General features: G+C 40.0%; 1 non-coding gene across 1 annotated transcript; it reads left to right on the top strand.

Annotated features, from left to right (window-relative positions):
• Nucleotides 1-5,035: 5,035 nt before the first annotated feature.
• Nucleotides 5,036-5,139, top strand: LOC112768879 (small nucleolar RNA R71). Its single transcript, XR_003186259.1, has one exon. It is a non-coding gene; the product is annotated as a small nucleolar RNA R71 (small nucleolar RNA).
• The last annotated feature ends 10,274 nt before the right edge of the window (nt 5,140-15,413 follow it).

The raw sequence follows: 15,413 nt of genomic DNA, 5'->3' as shown, positions 1-15,413 counted from the left end.
TCCTCAGATGGCTCTGATGGTGTGTCAGGCTCGGAGGGGATGTCACCACCAGATCGTATAATCAGCTTTAGGTGTTCATAGCGTCGCTTGCTGCGACGCTCAGATCTCTCATATCGGCGCCGGTTGCGGCACTCTATCTGGTCTAGCTGCTGAAATAGGTCGTGCACGAGGTGAAAAACTGGCTCTGAGGCAGGTGGAGGTGCAGTGGTGGTAGTTGGGGTAGTAGTAGATGAAGAGGGGCCAGCTGAAGGTGTGGCTGTCTCATCAGGGGCAATGAGAAATGGAGGTCTGTAGTCCAAAGCCAGAAAGTTCCTGCTGTGAGGGATAATCTTCTTGCATTCTGCAGCAGGTGGCTTCTCATCAGCATCCTCCCAAGGCACGTCAGCTCGATGTCCGAGCTGGGTAATCAGATATGGGAAGGGGAAAGTGCCTCTGACGTGGACCCTGGCCATGTAGTACCGGATAAATCGTGGCAGGTACAGGTCCTTACCCTCCATCACACACCAGAGGAGGGTGATCATAGCGGCAGGTAGCTCCGTCTCATGAGTACTCGGCATAATAAAGTTGCTCAAGATCTGGTGCCAGAGCCGAGCCTCATCATTTAAGTATATCCGCTTGATTCCCTTAGGCATGGTGGTGTTCTGACCCATGACCCATGGGACAGTCGGGTCAAGGGCTATCCTTGCCTTGACCGCATCCCAGTCAAACCTCATAAAGCGCATGTCCTCCTCAGCCTTTTGGTAACCAACAAGCTGATCGGATTTAGGCTGAAGCTGCAGAATATCCTCAATGGCCTCTTCAGTGAGCAGTATTTGTTTTCCTCTTAGGTTCACTGCATCTAGGGAAGTTTTGAAGTAATTGCAGTAAAACTTTCTTACCCAAGAAGCATTGACCTCTGTCAGGTTTCTCTCCAGGAAGAACCAGCCTCTTTGTTTGATTTGATCGGAGGTGTATTGCTGGAGTTTTTCCGGAATTTTCAGAGTCCGCTCCAGGTACAGGTTCCTGGAGGTTGCAAATACCGGATACTTCAGCTCGCAGTATCTGTTTGCAAACTTAATGGGATCGGTGGCAGGGAGTAGCTGGTCAGCCTTCTCCTGCGGGGTAAAGTGTTTCTCCCGCCAGGAGTCATCATGCATGATGTCCAGGATAGACATAGAGGATTCTCCTCTTTTCCGTTTTCCAGTTGTTGCCTTTCCTTTTCCTTTTCTTTGGGTGTCAGACATCTTGAAAAAAAGAAATCTAGGATATAATAAAAATAGGAAAACAAGTAGGCAAATAACAAAATAAGCACATAGTGGCAAAGGAGCAGTAGAATAATGAAATGAGTTGAATAATTGTGCATTTTGGATTGGTTCGGAATTAAAAAGCTGAGATGAGAAATTTCAATCCAAAATATAATATAAATAGAATCCATGTTAATTAGGAAAAACTATAAACATGCCTTGAGTTAAAAAGTAAAAGTAAAGAGTGAGTCAAAAAGCAGAGGGGGGTTGTTAGAAAGTTAAAAGTGGTGTTAAATTGAAAAAGAGGTTAGAAATAAAAAATCAGTGAGTTAGTAAAAAGAAAGTCAGAGTAAGTGGCAAGATGATTGGTTTCTAAGTAACAAAAATTTCACAGTTTGAAGTAACACACAACTCATATTCAAGCAAGGAAATCAAGTTGTTGATGATTCATATAGATATATCAATAACGAAAATTTGAAATCAAATCATCAATAATGTGATTTATTAATCGGGGAAACAAAAGGAATAGGAATGCTGGCCCGTGCATTCAGGAATTAGTTTGGTGAAAGATAAGGAAATCAAAATTGAAAATGCCAAAACCAATACATGAATGAGAATCAAAACAATTTACAGAAAATTGGGCAGCATTCCGGCTAAAATTGGATGTTCCCGGAAAATAAACAGCAAGCAGAATAGTTCATATAAATTAAAATAAACTGCAAATAGGTATAAATAATATGAACATGAAAGAGCAGTCATAATAGCAGCATGAACAGTAAGAATATCATATGAACAATACTTAGATCACAGCAACAGCAGAATTGCAAAAATTATAAAACAAGTAGCAAGAACAGCGTAATTAATCAGGCCTAGATCCACTAACCACATCCTAGGCTACCTAACCACCTAGAATCCACTACAACATACATATCTAACTAGCCTAATTTTGAACATAAACGGAAAAAATATGCAATTAACTACGAATTGAAAGAGTGGCGTTTGGCGGAACCTGGTAGGCGTATGAATGAAAGTAGGGCAGAGAGATGGTAGGGGGTGGTTGTGGTAGTGGTTGACATGGCGGTGGTGGCTGTTCGGAGGCAGGGGGTTTTCGGGTAGGGGTAATGGGAGGGGTAGGTGTTAAGGGGGAAGGAAGGGAAGGGGTGAGGGTGTTGGTGGTGGGTTACATGGCGGTGATGGTGGCGCGGTGGGGGTGGTGGTTGCGGAGGGGGCAGCGGTGGTGGAGGGAAGGGTTGCAGAGAAGAGGAAGAAGAAAAGGGTTGGGGGGGGGGGGCGACAGGGTAGGGTTTCGCGTCACTGGGGGGTTAATGAATTTGAATCCACGCGATCGCGTGGCTGGGGTGGAATGGGGGTTGACGCGATCGCGTGAGTGATGCGACCGCATGGAATGGAAAAAGGATGAATGACGCGGTCGCGTGGGGCATGCGACAGCGTCGCTGGAAATTGTGCGAAACGCACAATTCCAGCGTTGTTTCGGTGCAACTCTCTGTCTCCACTGGGGTGCCATGATATCCTCGTGACGCGGACGCATCGCTCACGCTATCACGTGGGATGGGTGTTGTGCAAGTGACACGATCGCGTCAAGGACGCGACCGCGTGGGTCGATTTGTGCGAAACGCACAACAGCCGCACGATTCCAGCCCAACTTTCTGGGTGTTGGATTTTTACGCCGATTTCCAAATCACGCGACCGCGTGAATGACGCGGAGCGTGGGAGGTGGTTTTCGCAACTGACGCGATCGCATGAGCAATGCGGTCGCGTCGCACGCCCTTTTTTTTATATGTAATTATGCAATTATGCAGTATGCAATGCTAATGAATAATATTCAGGTTCAATTGAAAAAAGAATAAAAATAAATAACACGAAATAAAACTGAAAAAGAAACGACCATACCATGGTGGGTTGTCTCCCACCTAGCACTTTTAGTTAAAGTCCTTAAGTTGGACATTGGGTGAGCTTTCTGTTATGGTGGCTTATGCTTAAACTCATCCAAAAATCTCCACCAATGTTTGGAATGCCAACAGCCTCCGGGGTCCCAAACTAGGCATGTAAAGCTTATGAGCAGCTTCAAACAGATTCTCAGGCTCCCGGGGTGACGAATGTCAGAATAGATTCCAGGATCCCAAACTTTGCTTTTAAATCCGCCTTCGTCTTGATCTATATTTTTCTATCCGGGCGGTTTAGAAATTAGATTCTCACCAAGATAACCAAACGTTTTCCGAGATCCATTCGATTGAACATGATGCCAATCCGTGCACTTCGAGTTGAAGCGTGAAATCTTATTGAACCTTGTGCACCAGCTCTGAGTGCGAGCCATTTCCCTCTTATTCTTAAAGCCGCAGAGAGCTCTAAGCTGGCCATCTGTTTCAAGCAAACCATATTCAAGTGAAAAAGTAAAGATAAAGGTTAAGGATTGTACCCACTTGAAGCTTGTATTAGGTGGTAATGGCCTTGGGGTAGGTGTTTCCAGTGGTTCTGTAAGTTCTACTCCCTTATGCTCTTCTGTGAATTTCTCCACTTCCTTGCAGAATTCTTCAAATGCAACATCGTCCTGATCAAAGTCTTCTATGTCTTCCTTATTACTCAAGTCATAAGCTGGAGGTTGAGAGAAATCTACCTCCGCATCTTCTTTGTATTCACTTGGATAAGGTTCTTCAATCTCAGAGAATTCACTTGCGGATGCAAGTTCATTACTAGGAGAACTTGACTTGTGACTATCATCATCAAGGAGATTTGCTTCTTGTATTATTCCGTCTAGTTCTTCATAAAAGACTTGCCTTGGGGGTTGTGCACTATCCTCCTTAGCATCAATTGTAACGTCCTTGACAGAATTTTCCACAACTCTGGATTCCTATGGAAGTTCAGCGTCTCCTAAGTCTTCAACCAACTCTTCTTCATTTATAATGACAGCTTCCTCTACTTGTTCCAGTACGAAGTCACGCTCCATGGAGGTCAGTGGACGTCCATTGAGGTCTTCCTCAGTGGAGATTACTGCTTCTTCCTCCTCTCCATGTTCGGCCATGTGAGATGTGGTTATGGCCTTGCACTCTCTTTTAGGATTCTCTTATGTATTGCTTGGGAGAGTACTAGGAGGGAGTTCAGAAATTTTCTTACTCAGCTGACCCACTTGTGCCTCCAAATTTCTAATGGAGGATCTTGTTTTAGTCATGAAACTTTGAGTGGTTTTAATTAGATCAGAGACTATAGTTGCTAAGTCAGAATGGCTTTGCTTAGAATTCTCTGTCTGTTGCTGAGAAGATGGTGGAAAAGATTTGCCATTGCTAAACCTATTTCTTCCAGCATTATTGTTGTTGAAGCCTTGTTGAGGCCTCTATTGATACTTGCATGAGAGGTTTGGATGATTTCTCCATGAAGGATTATAGGTGTTTCCATAGGGTTCTCCCATGTAATTCACCTCTTCCATTGCTGGGTTCTCAGGATCATAAGCTTCTTCTTTAGGGGAAGCTTCCTTAGTACTGCCTGGTGCAGCTTGCATTCCAGACAGACTCTGAGAAATCATATTGACTTGCTGAGTCAATATTTTATCTTGAGCCAATATGGCATTCAGAGTATCAATTTCAAGAACTCCTTTCTTCTGATTTGTCCCATTATTCACAGGATTCCTTTCAGAAGTGTACATGAATTGGTTATTTGCAACCATTTTAATGAGTTCCTGAGCTTCTGCAGGCGTCTTCTTCAGATGAAGAGATCCTCCAGCGGAGCTATCCAATGACATCTTAGATAGTTCAGACAGATCATCATAGAATATACCTATGATACTCCATTCTGAAAGCATGTCAGAAGGACACCTTCTGATCAATTGCTTGTATCTTTCCCAAGCTTCATAGAGGGATTCACCTTCCTTCTGTCTGAAGGTTTGGACTTCCACTCTGAGCTTACTCAATTTTTGAGGTAGAAAGAACTTTGCCAATAAGGTATTGACTAGCTTTTCCCAAGAGTTCAGGCTTTCTTTAGGTTGTGAGTCCAACAATGTCCTAGCTCTATCTCTTACAGCAAAGGGAAAAAGCATAAGCTTGTAGACCTCAGGATCAACCCCATTGGTCTTGACAGTGTCATAGATTTGCAAGAATTCAGCTAAGAACTGATGAGGATCTTTTAATGGAAGTCTATGAAACTTGCAATTCTGTTGTATTAGAGAAACTAATTGAGGCTTAAGCTCAAAGTTGTTTGCTCCAATGGCAGGGATTGATATGCTTCTCCCATAGAAGTCGGGAGTAGGTGCAGTAAAGTCACTAAGCACCTTCCTTGCATTGTTGGCATTGTTGTTTTCAGCTGCCATTATTTCTTCTTCTTTGAAAAGCTCTGTTAGGCCCTCTAGAGAGAATTGTGCTTTAGCTTCTTTTAGCTTTCTCTTCAAGTTCCTTTCAGGTTCAAGATCAGCTTGAACAAGTATGCCTTTATCTTTGCTCCTGCTCATATGAAAGAGAAGAGAATAAGAAAGTAGGGAATCCTCTATGTCATAGTATAGAGATTCCTTGAGGTGTCAGAGGAAAAGAAGAATAGAAGGAGGAGGTAGATAGAAGAGAATTCGAACTTATCAAGAGGGATAGAGTTCGAATTGCACCTTGAGGAGGAGTGTTAGTCCCTTAAATAGAAGGATGTGAGAATAGGGGAAGAATTTTCGAAAATAAATTAAAAATATTTTGAAATAATAAAAAGAAATTTGAAAATTTGATTGAGATTTTCGAAAATTAAGATTGGGAAAGAAATTAAGTGATTTTTGAAAAAGATTTTGAAATTAGAAATAAAAAAGATATGATTGAGAGTTAATTTTGAAAAAGATGTGATTGAAAAGATATGATTGAGAAGATATGATTGAAAATCAAATTAAAAAAAGGAAAGTTTTAAAATTAAAGTTGATTACTTGACTAACAAGAAATTAGAAGATATGATTCTAGAATTAAAACTTTTGATCCTTTCTTAATAGGAAAGTAACAACTTGAAAATTTTGAATTAAATCACTAATTATAGCAAGGATTTTCGAAATTAATAAAAAAAATGGAAATAAATTGATTTTGAAGAGATATGATTGAAAAGATATGATTTGAAAAAGATTTGATTTTGAAAAATTATGAAGATTTGAAAAAATTTGTATTAAAAACAAAATCTTCCCTCTAGTGTCATCCTGGCGTTAAACGCCCAGAATGGCATCCATTTTGGCGTTTAACGCCCAAAATGCTACCTTTTTGGGCGTTAAACGCCTAGCCAGGTACCTTGGCTGGCGTTTAAATGCCAGTTTTCCTTCTTCACTGGGCGTTTTGAACGCCCAGCTTTTTCTGTTTGATTCTTTTGCTGAATGTTCTGAATCTTCAATTCTCTATATTATTGACTTGAAAAGACATAGTTTTGAAAATTTTTTTGACTTTTTCAATGATGAAAAACAATCAAAATATAACTAATCTTAGGAAACTCAAATCAAACAAACAATGCATGCAGGACACCAAACTAAAAATTTTTTTATATAAGAGACACTAACAAATTGAGAATGCATATGAGAAATAACAAAACACACAAAACAAGAGAATTTAAAGATCAGAGCAATGAAATCATCAAGAACAACTTGAAGATCAATGAAGAACAATATGCATAAATTCGAAAAATGCAAGAAGAAGAAAGTCATGTAATTGACACCAAACTTAAAATTAGACACTAGACTCAAACAAGAATTATAAAATATTTTTAATTTTTATGATTTTATATATTTTTTTGTGGTTTTTCAAAAATTGAGTGGAAAAGAAAATAAAGGGATTCAAAATTTTTAATAAGAATTCCAGGAATCATGCAATGTTAGTCTAAAGCTTCAGTCTAAAAAGATTAGACATGGCTAGCCATGCTTCAGCAGGACATTACATTCAGTAGCTAAATTGATGAGAATCAATCAGCTTTTGTGATGATAAGAACATCACCTTGAAACTCTAGAATTCATTCTTAAAAATTCTGAAAAATAAAAAGAAAAGTACCTAATCTAAGCAACAAGATGAACCGTCAGTTGTCCAAACTCGAACAATCCCCGGCAATGGCGCCAAAAACTTGGTGCACGAAATTGTGATCATCAACAATGGCACCAAAGGACTTGGAGCTCACAAACGTGAATCACACTTTGTCACAATTCCGCACAACTAACCAGCAAGACCTTACGTGATTATGGGTCGATCCCACAGAGATTGTCGGCTTGAAGCAAGCTATGGTCACCTTGTAAATCTCAGTCAGGCGAATTTAGATGGTGATGGATAATTGATAATTAAAAGATAAATAAAACATAAAATAAAGATAGAGATACTTATGTAATTCTTTGGTTGGAATTTCAGATAAGCGTATGAAGATGCTTTGTTCCTCCTGAACCTCTGCTTTCCTATTGCCTTCTTCCAATCATTCATACTCCTTTCCATGGCAAGCTTTATGTTGGGCATCACCGTTGTCAATGGCTACTTCCCGTCCTCTCAGTGAAAATGTTCTACGCATGCTGTCACCGCACGGCTAATCATCTGTCGGTTCTCGATCATGTTGGAATAGGATCTATTGATCCTTTTGCGTCTGTCACACGCCCAATAATCGCGAGTTTGAAGCTCGTCACAGTCATCCCTTCCCAGATCCTACTCAGAATACCACAGACAAGGTTTAGACTTTTCGGATCTCAAGAATGACCGCCAATAATTCTAGCCTATACCACGAAGGTTCTAATCTTAGATTAGAAACCCAAGAGATACACATTCAAGCTTGTTTGCATGTAGAACGGAAGTGGTTGTCAGTCATGCGTTCATAGGTGAGAATGGTGATGAGTGTCACATAATCATCACATTCATCATGTTCTTGGGTGCGAATGAATATCTTGGAGAAGAAATAGACTTGAGTTGAATAGAAAAACAACAGTACTTTGTATTAATTCATGAAGAACAGCAGAGCTCCACACCTTAATCTATGGTATGTAGAAACTCCACCGTTGAAAATACAAAAGTGATAATGGTGTAAGCATGGCCGAATGGCCAGCCTCCAAGGTCTAGGGACTAAATGTCCAAAGATCCCCCCTAATACAATAGTATAAGGTCCTATTTATAGAGAACTAGTAGCCTAGGGTTTACAGAAATCAGTAATTAATGCAGAAATCTTCTTCCGGGCCCACTTGGTGTGTGCTTGGGCTGAGCATTGAAGCTTTCATGTGTAGAGACTTTTCTTGGAGTTAAACGCCAGCTTTTGTGCCAGTCTGGGCGCTTAACTCCAGCTTTTGTGCCAGTTCTGGCGTTAAACGCCAGAATTCTTGAGCTGACTTGGAACGCCTGTTTGGGCCATCAAATCTTGGGTAAAGTATAGACTATTATATATTTCTGGAAAGCCCAGGATGTCTACTTTCCAACGCAATTAAGAGAGCTCCAATTGGGCTTCTATACCTCCAGAAAATCCACTTCGAGTGCAGGGAGGTCAGAATCCAACAGCATCTGCAGTCCTTTTTCAGCCTCTGAATCAGATTTTTGCTCAGGTCCCTCAATTTCAGCCAGAAAATACCTGAAATCACAGAAAAACACACAAACTCATAGTAAAGTCCAGAAGAGTGATTTTTATTTAAAAACTAATAAAAATATAATAAAAACTAATTAAAATATACTAAAACATACTAAAAACATTGCCAAAAAGCGTATAAATTATCCGCTCATCATCTGTAACATAGAAAAGTTCATAAATTAAATTGAGAAGATAATAAAAAGAAAAGTTGAACCTGATAAAAAGGGACAATCATGAATGCAAGAAAAATCCTAAATCCTAATCCTAAGAGAGAGAGGAGAGAACCTCTCTCTAAAAACTACATCTAAAGCATCAAAAGTAAATAATTGGAGAAACTCCTTTTGAAAGGATGCATTCTCCCACTTTATAACCTCTAATCTGTGCTTTCTGTACTTGGATCTGGGCCAAAAAGGGCTTCAGAAATCGCTGGGGGCATTTTCTGTAATTTCTGGTGCGTGGCCTCTGTCACGCGTCCGCGTGGGTCACGCGGTCGCGTCACCTGGAGTTTTTTCCTTATCACGCGTTCGCTTTGGTCATGCGTCTGCGTCATCTGCGTTCTGCTCAAGGCGCGCATTCGCGTCATTCACGCGTTCGTGTCGCGCTCTCTTCGCGCTGGGCATGCGGTCGCGTCATCCACGCGTTCGCGTCGCTGCCAGTTTCTTCAAAAACTCCATTTTGTGCTTTCCTTCCATTTTTGTATGCTTCCTTTCCATCCTTTAAGTCATTCTTGCCTTAGAGGATCTGAAACTACTCAACACACAAATCACGGCATCGAATGGTAATAAAGGGTAATTAGAATAATTATTCTTAAAGCATAGGAAACATGTTTTTCACATATCTCACATAATAAGAAAGGGAAAGTAAAACCTTTCAATTAACATGAATAAGTGAGTGAAGGATTGAATAAATTACTTAAATTAGACACAAAATATATAATAAAATATGGGTTTATCAATACCTCATAACCAATAACTAGACGCTTTATCGCAATTCATAGGGAGAACGACCCGAGGTTCCAATACTGCAGTTTATAATTTTAGGGGTTTGTTCTAGTGACAAACAATATTTTGTATGAAAGGATTATTATTTGGTTTAGAAACTATACTTGCAACGAGATTTCATTTGTGAATTCTAAACCATCAAAAATCCAATCATCAAAGACAAGTAAACTTGTAGGAAGATAGCTCATGAATGCAGGGAACATAGAATCAAGCATTGAACCCTCACTGGAAGTGTATATGCACTCTAATCGCTCAAGTGTCTAGGGTTAATCCATTCTACTATTCTCTAGTCATGCTTTCTAAAACTTGTTCTTCATCTAACCAATCAACAAATATTTAGTGTACAAATGCAGACATCATGAGGTCTTTTCAAGGTTGTATTGGGACTAAGGTAAGGGTGAGGATATATGTATGGCCAAGTGAGCTGTAATATAAATCTTTGACTAACCTAAGTTCTCACCTAACATACACACACTCTATATAATTCTAAAATCATGCCTAGCTACCCATAATCTCACTTTTGCATACTTCACATACTCATGTATCAAATTTTCTTTAATTTCACCACCTATGCATTGATCTTTTATTAAACTTAACATTGGGGTAATTTTGTCCCCTATTTATTTATTTATTTATATTGTAATATTCTCTTTTTTTTGAACATGAAAGCAAACATAACATGTCAATGCATATGGTTTTTCTGGTTTTACATGAGTATGCACCCAATTTTCCAATATTTTTGTCAATAATACAACGCATTTTCATCAACCCAAGTTCCCATAATTCCCCACACTTAGTTGACACACAATCTCTATCTTAAGCTAACCAAAGATTCAAATGGGGTAATTAATTGTTTTCCCGCTTAAGGCTAGTGATGTGGTAAAATATAGAACAAATGGGGATTAAAAGGCTCAAAGTGGCAAACAAAGGTAATTGAAGTGGTAGGCTATTTGGGATAAGTGAGCTAATAACAAATGATGACCTCAATCATATGTATGCATGCAAATACACTAAACAATAGACATATAGAATAGAACAAACTATAGATTGCAATCATATAGAAGAAAACACACAAGAATAAAATATTATGGTTAAATAATGTAACCATATAATTAAGCTCAAAATCTCACAGGTTGTGTGTTCTTAGCTATAATTCATATTCCAAATTACAATCTTCAAACAAGTTTAACACAAATTTTCAATTTAAATTAGTGAAATACTATAAACTAGGGTCTTGAAAAGAAACTCATTATTTTAACCAAGTAGAACATATATGCAAGCAGTTATTACCATGCAATCTATCCTATCTAACAAAAGAAAAAGTCAAATGTTGGTGTTAAGAGAGAGAGAGATTACCTCCGAAAGTCAAGGACTGACCTCCCCACACTTAAGGCTTGGCACAGTCCTCTGTGCCATCAGTAAGGAGCAAGGTAGGGCTGGAAGCATCACCTCCGCTGTCTGGTTCGCCATGGCTCCCTGTGCTACTGGGTGAAGGGGAATCCGGGGTGTCCTTCTATTCCAGAGGTGGGTGAGTAGCAACAATGAGTTCCTTTAGATAGTTGTATCGGCGCTTGTTGCAGCGCTCCAATTGCTCCATCTGCCGGTCTTGCCGGTCGAACCTCTCAAGGCTCTGAAGGAACATCTGATGGGTGGATGGTGCTTGTGGTGTGGATGATGGTGGAGTAGAAGAAGGAGGAGTGTCCAAAGATGGGCCTGGAGGCCGGCTCGCAGAGGGAACTGGTGGTCTGATGTACTTCCCATTCGGGACATACTGATCGGTCCTAGGGATCATAACCTTTGTGTCTCCAGCCCGATGGAAAACCCCTGTTGCAAAGACTAAATCTGAAACCAAGGCGGGAAAAGGCAGGTTACCCGCAATCTGCACATGTCCCATTGCCTGCCGGATGAGTCGGGGCAGGTTGAGAGGTTGCTCTGTCAGGATACACCAGATGAAAACAGCCATGTCCACTGTGAAGGTGGACTCGTGAGTGCTCAGAATGATATAGTGGGACATAATCTGTGTCCACACACGAGTCTCTAAGGTAAGTGCCTGGACTGCAATGCTCTTGGGTTTTGACCGATGCTACCCATAGATCCAGGTGCTGCTAGGTTGGGCTATAATTCCAAGGACGCTATCCCAGTCGAACTAATACATCTGGCGCTTAAGAGAGGCCACTTGATATGTATCAAATCCCTCTGGGCTAGGTAGAAGATCCAGTACTCTTTGTATGGCACTCTCGGAGACAGGGACTTGCTGCTGACGAACATAGACAGTCTGCAGGGTAGGCGAGTAGAAGTTGGAGTAGAATTCAACTACCCATGATAAGTTGGCCTCTCGCGGCTGCCTCCTCAAAAATCCCCACTGTCTTCTCTCGATGCGGGGCTCCACAAAATCAACAAAATGGGTTGGGACAATGAGTAGATGTTCATTATTGTAGTTCCTTTCAGCTAGGATGAGGAACATCTGCTCGCAATAACGGTTGGTAAACCGTGTGGAGTCCCGTGCGGGAAAGGCTTTCTCTGCTTCATCAACTTTAATGATCCTCTTTACCCGCTTTGTTGATGGCTTGACACTGGTAGATAGTGGTGCCTTAGTCAGAGTTCTCTTGGTTCCTCTCCTTGCCGGTGGCTTTTCGGTGGCCTTCTCTTTTTCTTTCTTGGTACCCATGCCTAAGGAAGAAAGAAAGAGGAAGAATGGTAAATATAGATAACTAAAAACTGGAAGGGAAAAATTCCAAGTGATAATGAATGCCAAAGAAAAGATAATAGCTTAAATACATGGTAGCTACAACATGTAGGCAAGACATGAATTAAGAACAAAAAGGCAATTCATAATAATTAGATGAAAGAGGGTAAAAGCATGCAAGTAATAGGCATGAGAAGCATAACTCAAGCATCAATTATTAAATATGCTAAATTAAAGAGCACTTATATGATGACAATTGTAAATGATAATCCCAAATACATGTGGAGTCCAAGTGTTGTGAAAAAGAGACATTAAAGTGTAAGAATAGAATAAAATAAGATTCAAAATGCCATAAGAGATTTTTCACGAATGCTTGGTGTGCAATGTGAAAATAGGAATTAAAAATAATTAATCCAAGTGTATATGAGATCCAAAATTAAATGCCAATTGTCAAATCACTCTTCATAATATCCACAAGTTCAAGTATAAGAAAGTAACATCCAAATAAAGCTCCAACACCAACATAAAAATGCATGAAAAAGAAACCATAAATAACTAAGGTAAAATAAAATTGAGAAGAAAGAAAAATAAGTAAATGCAATAAATGAAGGAAGAATGTAAGAGTAGAGGAGAGGAAGAAAAGAACCTGAGGTAGAAGATGAAAAAGGGAAGAAGAAGGTAGTAGATAGTAAGAAGGAATAAGGAAGAAAGAAGGAAGAAGAAAGAAGAAAGAATTAGGAATGAAAGAGAATTAGGATTTGGGAGGGGGAAAATTAAAATCTGGGCGGTGTACTGTTGTAGCGGCGCATGCGACGCGTACGCGTACAGCACGCGTACGCGTGTGTTGCGCGAAATTGAAGGTGACGTGTAAGCGTCTGGCACGTGACACGAGCCCCAAGGGTGTATTGGTAAAGATTTTCTCCAATAAGGTCGCGTTGCAAGTATAGCTCTACCAACAACAATCCTCGGGGGTCAAATTTAAAAGAGGGATCTGGTTGTCACAAGTTCAACCCCAATAGAAATAACCGAAGTATTCAAACCTCGGGTCGTCTCACAAGGAATGGACAAACATGTGCTTCAACATTGGTTATAAATCCGGGGTTGTGAGTTATGAGCATGAAAATAAATGGGAATCTTAACAAGCAAGTAATCTTAAAATGCAACAACTAGTTCAATTAACTAAGCAAAACATGAGCAACTTCAATGAATAAACAACATTCCACTTAATTCTATTATAACCCAAACAAGTAACTACAACTAAAGCAATTGGTTGAGGAAATTGAATTTCAAATATGAATAATAAAAGCAACTCTTGGCTAGGCTTGGGAATTGGGGCCACCATCCTTGTCTAACAACTATATCTTGACAATTATGAGGAACCAAGCTCATTAAGTCTACTCTCAAAGTCTTAAGTACGTGATATCTACTCCTAGACTTGAAGTACGTCAAATGGCTTTGATCACATCAACCCATAAGTCCCAACCTACCTACTAATTAGATTAGTAGTGGGTTGGCATCAATGAGTATCAAATTGACCACCTAGGGCTCCCAAATCATCAAATCCATTAGACCCAATGACTCACGTTTACCCAATTCCCTTGACCTAGGCCAAGAGTAAAGAAGACTACTCCATAATCAAAGTAAACAATTCATCAAACACTTGGTAAGCATTAACAAAAGACATGTTTAAAATAGCAATTAAATTGAAATCTACAAGTATCCACTAACAATTATCAACATATGATCATCCAAACAACAAAGCTAAACATAGAAATCATCAATGTAACGTCAACAAGTCAAGATTCACAACATTCATGAAATGGGTATAAAATGACAATTGACAAGAATTCATAAACTATCACAAGATATAAGCAAAATTGTAACAAGGAATTCAAATTGAACAATTAAAACTAGTAATTAACAGGATCCAAGTCACAAATCAACAAGGAAAGATCAAATTAAAACTAGATCTAGAGAGGAACAAGGGTTTCTCCCTCTAGAATAACACAAGAACCAAAAACTAACTAAAAAATATTTCCTAGTGTAAAATGAGTGATCCCCCTTTTCCCCTAGCATCCTTGGGTCTTTTCCATGCAGAAACAGCTTGAAATTGGGCCTAATGAGCTTCAGAAATCGCCAGGCACGATTTTCTTTAATGAGGTCACGTGCAGCTTTCCACGCGTGCGCGCCATGCGTGCGTGCGCGCCGATTGCTTTTGTGACCCACGCGTGCGCGCCAAGTGTGCGTGCGCGTTGATAGAGATTTTCTGATCCGCGCGGATGTGTCCATCCTTGCGCGCTGCCTCCAGTCAATCCCATCCACGCGTGCGCGTGGAGTGCGCGAGCGCGCCGATGCTGCTTTTCCCAAGATTTCAATTCTTCATGTTCCTCCCTTTTTGTACATATTTTCTCCCTCTCTTCTAAGTGATTCCTACCCTATAATTCATGAAATTACTCAACAAATACATCACAGCATCGAATGGCAATAGAAGAGAGTTAAAATATGGCAATTTTAAGGTAAAATAAGCATGTTTTCCATCATGGAGCAATATTGGGAAGTGACCACAAAACCATGCATTTCTTGTGAATAAGTGTGAGAAATGTGGATAAAATTCCCCAAAATAAGCACAAGATAAGCCACAAAATCGGGGTTTATCAAATCTCCCCGCACTTAAACCAATCATGTCCTCATGCTTAAAATAAAAAGACCAAAGATCATGATGAGAAAGGGTTTATGAAATGCAAACTACCTAAGTGGATGCATGCAACTAATTGTAAAGTAATCTACCTACTTGGTCAAGAGTAAATCTATCCTCCGAGAATACATGTGAGCATATAGGGTGAAAATAGTATGTAATTCATGAATCCCACCAAATTGAATACCACTAAAGAGTGCATATGAGTTGCTAAATGAACGTTTGTGAAAGCCGGAACAAGCATTGTGCATCGAACCCTCACCGGAAGTGTA

The sequence above is a fragment of the Arachis hypogaea genome, chromosome 17 (assembly GCF_003086295.3).
Source record: "Arachis hypogaea cultivar Tifrunner chromosome 17, arahy.Tifrunner.gnm2.J5K5, whole genome shotgun sequence".
Classification (NCBI taxonomy): Eukaryota; Viridiplantae; Streptophyta; class Magnoliopsida; order Fabales; family Fabaceae; genus Arachis; species Arachis hypogaea.
The sequence above is the reverse complement of the archived record's forward strand: the minus strand, read 5'-3'. Positions and strand labels throughout refer to the sequence as shown.